This window comes from Acinonyx jubatus, chromosome X, assembly GCF_027475565.1.
Source record: "Acinonyx jubatus isolate Ajub_Pintada_27869175 chromosome X, VMU_Ajub_asm_v1.0, whole genome shotgun sequence".
NCBI lineage: Eukaryota > Metazoa > Chordata > Mammalia > Carnivora > Felidae > Acinonyx > Acinonyx jubatus.
The window spans coordinates 108,347,885-108,357,072 of record NC_069389.1 but is presented as its reverse complement, the minus strand read 5'-3'; the positions used below and the strand labels follow the sequence as shown (position 1 = coordinate 108,357,072).

The following is a 9,188-nucleotide window of genomic DNA, read 5'->3' as shown; positions in this document are numbered from 1 at the left end:
GTTGAGGGGTTACAACTGGAAGTGACAAGAAGTTTATCTTTTTTTAATGTTTATTTTTGAGAGAGAGAGAGAGAGAGAGAGAGAGCAGGGGAGGGGCAGAGAGAGAGGGAGACACAGAATCTGAAGCAGGCTCCAGGCTCTGAGCTGTCAGCACAGAGCCCAATGTGGGGCTCGAACTCACAAATCATAAGATAGTGATGTGAGCCAAAGTGGAACGTTTAACCTACTGAACCACCCAGGCACCGGGAAGTATATCTTGACAGAATCTTAAAGCAGGGAATGAACCAGAGCCTGTGCAGCTTTATTCTGAAGAAGCAGGCCTCTGGTAGCTAAAGAGGGAGGAAAGTCACCAAATGGGAAGGATACAGAGACCTAACACTTACACTGGACGCCCTTGAGTCTCCACTGGAATCTCACTGTTACCGCATGATGACGTCTTCTCCTCCCCACGTCCTTGACACACACATGTCATGGACGGCACATAGGTCTCAGGGTTGAGTGGACCTGCCTTCAAGTCGTGGTCCTGTCATTTATTTATCTGCTCTGTGACTTTGGACACACTACGTGCCCTCTCTGTTCTTCAATTCCTTCATCCATAAACTAGGAATAACAAGAATACTTACCTTATAAGGTGTTTTTAGGATTAATAGAGGCATTGAAAGTGTAACAAATTGGGATGCCTGGGTGGCTCAGTTGGCTAAGCGTACCGCTTCAGTTCAGGTTATGATCCCACGGTTCGTGGGTTCGAGCCCTGCATCAGGCTCTGTGCTGACAGCTCAGAGCCTGGAGCCTGCTTCAGATTCTCTCTCTCTCTCTCTCTCTCTCTCTCTCTCTCTCCCCTTACCCTACTCATGCTCTATCTCTCTCTACCTCTCTCTCTCAAGAATAAATAAACATTAAAAAATATTAAAAAAAAATTTTTTTTTCAACGTTTATTTATTTTTGGGACAGAGAGAGACAGAGCATGAACGGGGGAGGGGCAGAGAGAGAGGAAGACACAGAACCGGAAGCAGGCTCCAGGCCATCAGCCCAGAGCCCGACGCGGGGCTCGAACTCACGGACCGCGAGATCGTGACCTGAGCTGAAGTCGGACGCTTAGGCGCCCCTACACTTTCTTTTAAAAAAAAAAATTTTTTTAGGGGCGCCTGGGTGGCGCAGTCGGTTAAGCGTCCGACTTCAGCTCAGGTCACGATCTCGCGGTCCGTGAGTTCGAGCCCCGCGTCGGGCTCTGGGCTGATGGCCTGGAGCCTGCTTCCGGTTCTGTGTCTCCCTCTCTCTCTGCCCCTCCCCCGTTCATGCTCTGTCTCTCTCTGTCCCAAAAATAAATAAACGTTGAAAAAAAAATTTAAAAAAAAAATTAAAAAAAAAAGAAAAAGAAAGTGTAACAGTTTATTGAGGTGTCTCAACTCACTGGGGTTCATATGTAAAATGGTTTCATTTTATTTATTTCCTATTTCCCAGTAAATATCCCTCAACTGCGCTGTGCCCCTGATGGAGGCATAATACCACATTCTGTTGAGGTGTGAAACTCATTGCCCTCATACTATGGTAGTTTTTGGCCAGACCATGGGTCAATCTGATCTATCCTTTTGGGACAATTCTTGGCCTTGCAGACATAAGCCATATACGCAAGAATCAGGACATCCAGGGGCCTATTCTTGGCCCTGCCTGCCAATCCCCCAGGCCTCCACTGCTCCAGAAGCTTCTTCCTCTCTGCCCCGGCAGCAGCAAGCACAGTGCCAGCGCGTTCTCTTCACAGGTTTCAGGGAAACCCCGTCTTAGTAAGACGCTGGGTCACTTCCAAGCCTTACTTTTATGAGCAGGTCTCTTAGAGCGTCTCCTCTCTCTGCTTGGGGAAGGAAAACATTGTGAAGCCCCAAATTAGACCTCTTCTATCAGCTGGGCACTGGGGCAGAGAGCTGGTTTCTCCCCAGCGAGATCGGGGGCTGGTGGCTGGTCCTAACAGCTGCTGGTCCTCTGAACTCAGAATATGGGGTAATGAGTGTCTTTTGCCTCAAGTTTTGGGCCCTGAGCTGCGGTCCCTGAAATATAGGCATCAGACCAGTAGTCTCCAGGGGCTCCAGATGGGGCTAGGGCATTGACTGGGAAGGGGTGTGCAGAAACTTCTGGAGGTGATGGAACATTCCACATCTTATTCTGGTGGCGATTCTGTGATACAATTCATGGGACTGGGCACCTAAAAAGGGTGAATTTTACTGAATCTAAATTATACCCTAATCAAAGGGAAATAAAAAGCCAGGGGACAGGGAAAATCGTCTCTTTGGGGAACAGTATCCTATCGCAAGGGCAAGTGCTTGCCCCTGGCACATAGCAGTCAAGAAATGGTGGCTCCTGTCCCCGGTGTGGGCCAGCTGTACTCCTCAAAGTACGCATCTAGTCACCCTGTCGCTGCCTCTCCTGGGCTGTCCTGTGATTGTGAGAGTGGCACCTCTAATGCCCACGCTGGTGAGGTTCCTATTTCGGTGCGTCTCTGGCAGAGGGAGGGCCGCTTCAGCGTTCCTGCAGGGGGTTCCTGAAGGCTGGGAGCTGGGCGGAGGTGCAGAAGCCCTCCAAAGAGGAAACAACCCTGCCTACGACCTCCCGGGAGACTGGCCGGGTCGGTACTTTGGGCCCTGCCCTCCACGCTGCCTTTCCCGACCCTCCTGCAGAGACGCAGGACCTCACCCTGAGCCAGACCCACTTATTCTCATATGGAGCATGCCTCCCTGTTTTCAACGGAAAGTTTAAAATATTTTATTTCCATATTTCAAGCTCTTGAGGCTTGACACTTTGGAAAAGGAGGCCTTGCCCAAGGCTATCGAAGAGCAGTTATAGAGGAAATGAGTGACCGCCTGGGGCGGGCAAGGGGTCCGTAAAAGTCAGATGTCAACTGGGATCACCCTGTCACGTGAGATTCTCATATAATTGGCTTAACCCCCTGTCCCACATCCACAGGGACCCTACCATGTGTCTGGGCACTCTAAGGAGAACCTGCTTTTCTCCTAATTATACGCCTCTGGCTCCAAGTTCTTGCTTGGGCTGAGTTAGCTCAGGGAACAGATGTTCTCACCATCTCACCCACACTAACCCTGTTCCCCGCCCTGGAGACTGGGGACTGTAGAAATTAAGAGCTCTGCCCTGGCTGCACATTTGCGACACCTGTGGAGCTTTTAAAACTCCCAATGCCAAGGCTGTAACCTGAGCCGGTTCCATCAGAATCTCTGGCAGTGGAACCCAGGCATCAGTATTTTTTAAAGCTCTCCAGATGCCAGTGTTGTGCAGCCAAAGTTGAGAAACAGTGGTTTCGAAGTTCAGACAGACTTGGGTTCATTTTTTTTTTTTTTTTTTAAGTAGGCTCCGTGCCCAACATGGGGCTTGAACTCATGACCCTGAGATCAGAAGCCACATGCTCTACCGACTGAGCCAGCCAGGCGCCCCGACCTGGGTTCATTTCTTACAACTACAAGTGAATCTATAATTAAGTCAAAGTGAAAAGTTCTTTGGAAAGCCAATTTCACAGAGAAATAAGTGTGGGATGATTGATTCGCTTTCTATTCATGCCCTCAAAAGGATACACACATAGATATGTGTTTCTCTATGCCTAAAATTTTCCAGAAGGCCATACAAGGTATGATTAGTAGCAGTAGTTTTGTGGCCCTGTGGTAAGGAGACCTCCTTTTCAATATACATCCTCTTATACTCTCAATTAGTTTAACAATGTGTATATTTCCTTTTTGATTTTATCCATTTCTTCAAGTTTTTTTTAAAGTAATCTCTGTACCCCAAGTGGGGCTCAAACTCACAACCCCAAGATCAAGAGTCACACGTCCCCCCCAACTGAGCTGGCCAGGTGCCCCTCCTTTTTAATTTTAAAGAAAAATTAGGGACGCCTGGGTGGCTCAGTCGGTTGAGCGTCAGACTTCAGCTCAGGTCATGATCTCCTGGTTCGTGGGTTCAAGTCCCACGTCAGGCCCTGTGCTGACAGCTCAGAGCCTGGAGCCTGCTTCAGATTCTGTGTCTCCCTCTCTCTCTGCTCCTCTCTTGCTCATGCTCTGTCTCTCAAAAATAAATAAATGTTAAAATAAAAAAACAAAAATTCATTGCAGAGAAGACATTGTTGTAGTCACTGGAGTCAGATGTACTGCATCATCAGAGTACCGGCATCTGATTCCTCTTGCTTTGCTGCACCCTGAGGAGTAACTTTCATCTTTGCCTTGTTGGATGAGACTCTGATGGCCTGCTGATGCTACTATGGGCTGAGACCCATCTCTGATGGATAATTTTAATGTAACCTATGCCCTTTATGGTTAAAAGTAGTAACCCTCTTCTGTTTAAGTGGATAAAAATATTGGGTGGTTCTATAAAGGATGTTATTAAATATATATATATATATATATATATATATATATATATATATATATATGAAATTTATTGTCAAATTGGTTTCCATACAACACCCAGTGCTCATCCTAACACGTGCCCTCCCTCAATGCCCATCACCCACTTTCCCCTCCCTCCAACCCCCCATCAACCCTCAGTTTATTCTCAGTTTTTAAGAGTCTCTTATGGTTTGCCTCCTTCCCTCTGTAACTTTTTTTCCCCTTCCCTTCCCCCATGGTCTTCTGTTAAGTTTCTCAGGATCCACATAAGAGTGAAAACATATGGTATCTGTCTTTCTCTGTATGACTTATTTCACTCAGCATAACACTCTCCAGTTCCATCCACGTTGCTACAGGGATGTCCACTCTCACCGCTGTTGTTTAACACAGTGTTGGAAGTTCTAGCATCAGCAATCAGACAACAAAAGGAAATCAAAGGCATCAAAATTGGCAAAGATGAAGTCAAGCTTTCACTTTTTGCAGATGACATGATACTATACATGGAAAACCCGACAGACTCAAAAAATATATATATGTATTTTTAAATTTTTTTAATGTTTATTTATTTTTGACAGAGAGAGAGAGACAGAGCATGAGCAGGGGAGGGGCAGAGAGAGAGGGAGACACAGAATCTGAAGTAGGCTCCAGGCTCTGAGCTGTCAGCACAGAGCCCGACTCGGGGCTTGAACCCACAGACCGCGAGATCATGACCTGAGCTGAAGTTGGACGCTTAACCGACTGAGCCACCCAGGCGCCCCTCAAAATATATTTTTAATCAAAGAAAAAATAAAGTTACAGAACCATGTTACGTTTAAAAACATCTGCATATGTGCATGAATTGTGAGCACTGCACATGAATCAGCACTTGTATATACATAAAACGTTTCTGAAAAAAACTATCAGCGGCCACCGTTAAGGAATAGTGTGGTAGGCAAAATAATGTCCCCTCAAAGATGTCCATATTCACAACCTGTGAATATGCTTTGGTACATGGCAAGGGGCAGTTAAGGTTCTAGATGGAATTAAGGTTGCTAATCAGATGACCTTGAGATGGGAGATTATCCTGAATTTTTCAGGCATGCTCAATGTAATCACAGGAGTCCTTATGAGTCAAAGAGGGAGACAGGAGAATGGGAGTGAGGGTGAGAGAGACTTGAAGATGGAAGAAGAGGCCACGAAGCAAAGGATGCAAATGGCCGCTACAAACAGGAAAGGCAGGTGAACAGATTCTCCCTAGAGCCTGCAGAAGGAATTCATTACCTTGATTTTGGTCCATTGAGAGCCATTTTGGATTTCCAACCTACAAAACTATAAGATAATGAATTGTTGTTTGAAGCCACCAAGTTTGTGGTAATCTGTTACACCAGTGATAGGAAACTAACATAAATGGACATCAAGGCAAGAGGATACACTGGGATATTTTTACTTTTCCATTTATATCCTTAAGAGAAAACGAAACACATTCATCAAATTTAAGAGCTAAGTGGTAACCTGAGACAAATGGTTTTCATCAAAGCTCTGGGGCCCAGAAGGAGACAGGGGCTCTGAGTGGATGGGGCTGTAGACCCACTCAACCGTGTCAGAGCTGAAGCATTTTCACTGGTATCTGTTATTTATATTGGGCTTTGGTGGCTGTATTAGGCCAAGTTCTCTAGGTAGAGGGGGAGAGAGAGAGAATTGGACAAACCTACAGTTTTCCTTTTCTCCTTCTGTGTCTTTCCTTACTATCACACAGAATATTCACAACACCTCTGACACCAGATATGGTGGGGTTTTCCCCTACCTAGCAAGTCTCTGTGACACCAGCTGGGTGTCCTACAATTCAACTCAATTCTGACACTATCTACCTGGATGGGGCATTATATCCCACAGGTTAAGGGCTTAGTCTCACAGGACTGCTCGTATCCCACTTCAGACTCTGTGCTTTTAACAACTAGGCTATAAATTGCGGGTTCCAAAGACTCCCTTCCTTGGGTTTGATTAATGTGCTAGAATGGCTCATAGAGTTCAAGAAAACATTTATATTCACCAGTTTATTAAGGGATATGATAAAAGGACACAGAGGAACAGCCGGATGAAGAGATACATTGGGCCAGGTCTGGGAGAGTCCTGAGCACAGGCACTTCTGTCCCTGTGGAGTTGGGATGTGTCACCCTTCTGGTATGTGAATGTGCTCACTGACTTGGGATTTTATGGAGGCTTCCTCATGTAGCCATGATCAATAATTAACTCCATTTCCAGCTCCTTTCTCCTCTCTGAAGGATGTGGGGGTGGGGGGTAGAGTTGGGCAGGACTGAAAATTCCAAGCTTCTAATCTTGGCTTGGTCTTTCTGGTGACCAGTCCTAATCCAGGACCCCAACCAGAGTCATCTCATTAGAACAAAAGATACTACTAATGCTCAGGAGCTTCAGGAGCCCTGTGTCAGGAATGGGGACAAAGACCAAATATATATTTCTTATTATAAATCACAATATCAGAGACATCTGGGTGGCTCAGTTGGTTGAGTGTCTGACTCTTGATTTTGGCTCAGGTCATGATCCCAGGGTCATAGGATGGAGCCCTGCATTAGACTCCGTGTTGAGTGTGGAGCCTGCTTAGGATTCTCCCTCTCTCTCTCTCTCTCTCTCTCACCCCCTCCTTTTCCCCCTCCCCCCACTTGCACAATACTCTCTCTCTAAAATAAAAAAAATCACAATATCAGCGAGAGAGAGATTTATCATAAGGAATTGGCTCACATGAATATGGAGGCTCATCAGTCCCAAGATCTGTGAGTTGACAATGTGGAGTCCCACGGGAGCTGATGGTTTAGTTCCAGTACATGTACAAAGGTCTGAGAACCAGGAGAACCAATGATATACTTCTCGTCCAAAGGCCAGCAGGCGTGAAGCGTAGAAAGAACAGCTACTTCAATTTGAGTCTGAAGGCAGGGAAAAAGCCAATGTCCCAGTTCAAAAACCATTAGGTAGGAAGAATTCTCTCTTACTTGGGAAGGGTCAGCCTTTTTGGTCTATTCAGGCTGTCAGCTGATTGGGTGAGGTTCACCCCCACCAGAGAAGACAATCCGATTTTATCCGTCTACCAATTTAATATGTGTGCTGCTGAAGCAAGCACTCAGTCTACCAAATTAAATGTTAATCTCATCCAAAAGTATCCTCACAGCCACGTCCAGAGTAGTGTTTGACCAAATATCTGGGCACCCTGGGGTCCGGTCAAGTCAATACATAAGATTACCCATCACAGTGACTAAAAAAGATTTGAACATCATTGATCTATTAAAAATCCACCATTTTGCTGATGAGAAATTTGAAGCCAGAGAAAGGAAGGCCCTCGATCTTCTGAATCTTCCTTACTGCATTTACTTTTGCTGATTCAATTTAGGTGCCCAGCTTCATTCCCTTGTGGAGGTTCCAGGGTAGAATCTGTTTCCTTGCTTTCTCCAGCTTCTGGAGCCCATCACATTCCTTGGCTTGTGACCCTCTTCTTCTATCTTCAAAGGTAGCAAGATGGGTTGAATTTTTCTCATACCAAATCACCCCAACACAGACTTCCCTGACTCCTTCTTTCACTTATAATCTTGTGATTACTTTGGGCCAACCTGGATAATCCAGGATAATCTTCCCATCTCAAAGTCAGCTAATTAGCAACCGTAATTCTGTCTACAATCTTAATTCCTCCTTGCCAAGTAATATAACATATCCCCAGATGCTGGGGATTGGGAACTGGACATCTTTGGGGGTACATTATTCGACCTACCACAATACTACTGCCAGAAGTCTCTGAAAGAACCCCTCTCTTCACACTGCTGACCTGTGTCCAGAGGGACACTAGCTCCCTAGATCAACACTGAACCCTCCCAGGGCACCTGGGTGGCTCAGTCGATTGAGCGTCCAACTTCGGATCAGGTCATGATCTCAGAGTTCGTGAGTTCCAGCCCCCCACATCAGAGTCCGCTTCGGATCCTCTGCCCCCCTCTCTCTCTGTCCCTCCCCCACATGTGCTCTCTCTCAAAAATAAAATAAACATTAAAAAAAAGACAACCTTCCCAACTCTCTAGCTCCAGGTCCCTGCTTAGCCAGCATTACCTTCTCAGAATCTCTTCTTGTAGTGATTGCCTGCCTGGAGAGTGGTTGTTTCTTTTGGGGCCAAGATTTTGGAACCCAAACCAACCAGCCAACCTAAGGTCAGCTGACCTGCATTAAATGGCACATCTAATCAAAAACTTGGCGCTGAGGCTTTCCATAATTTGGTGCCCGTCCACTTGTCATTTGATCACGAATTAAGTGCTTCATGAGCACCTACTCAATGCCAGAAGCCGTTCTAGACGCACAATAGTGAATGCAACAGAAAGCTCATAGGACTAGCTCATAGGTCCTGAAATTAACAGATATGGAAAACTGAGTGCATTGAGGGATGGAAGTCAGAGTGGAATGGCTGAAACAGAAGGTGTAAGAAGTAGCATTGGTAACCAGCACCCACCCCAGTGACTGCTTTCTTTACAAAGCAAAAAATATACCTTGGGGGGGCCTCAAGAATGAGTACTGGGACCAGGGAGAGAGGCAGAACAGAGCCTTCTGACCTCCACAGCAGCCCCAGAATTAAAGAAGAAAAGAAAGCAGCACTCAGGGATAAAATGAACTAAGAATAAAGTCCACCTCTCATCAGCAGTGCGGTGTTGGGAGAATGACCCGTGCTGGCTGCTCCGCCCATTACCCAAAGGAAAGCCTGCTTGCTGGGGACCCATTTACTTATACAGAGCCTGCAGTCAGGCAGTCCTTTCAAGGAAGATGATCTTGGGGTAAATAGGTCTA

The 9,188-nt window shown here is 46.1% G+C and overlaps 1 non-coding gene across 1 annotated transcript; it reads right to left on the bottom strand.

The window, feature by feature from the left end:
• Nucleotides 1-3,360: 3,360 nt before the first annotated feature.
• On the bottom strand, nucleotides 3,361-3,433 carry TRNAR-UCU (transfer RNA arginine (anticodon UCU)). Its single transcript has one exon. It is a non-coding gene; the product is annotated as a tRNA-Arg (tRNA).
• Between the last annotated feature and the right edge of the window lie 5,755 nt (nucleotides 3,434-9,188).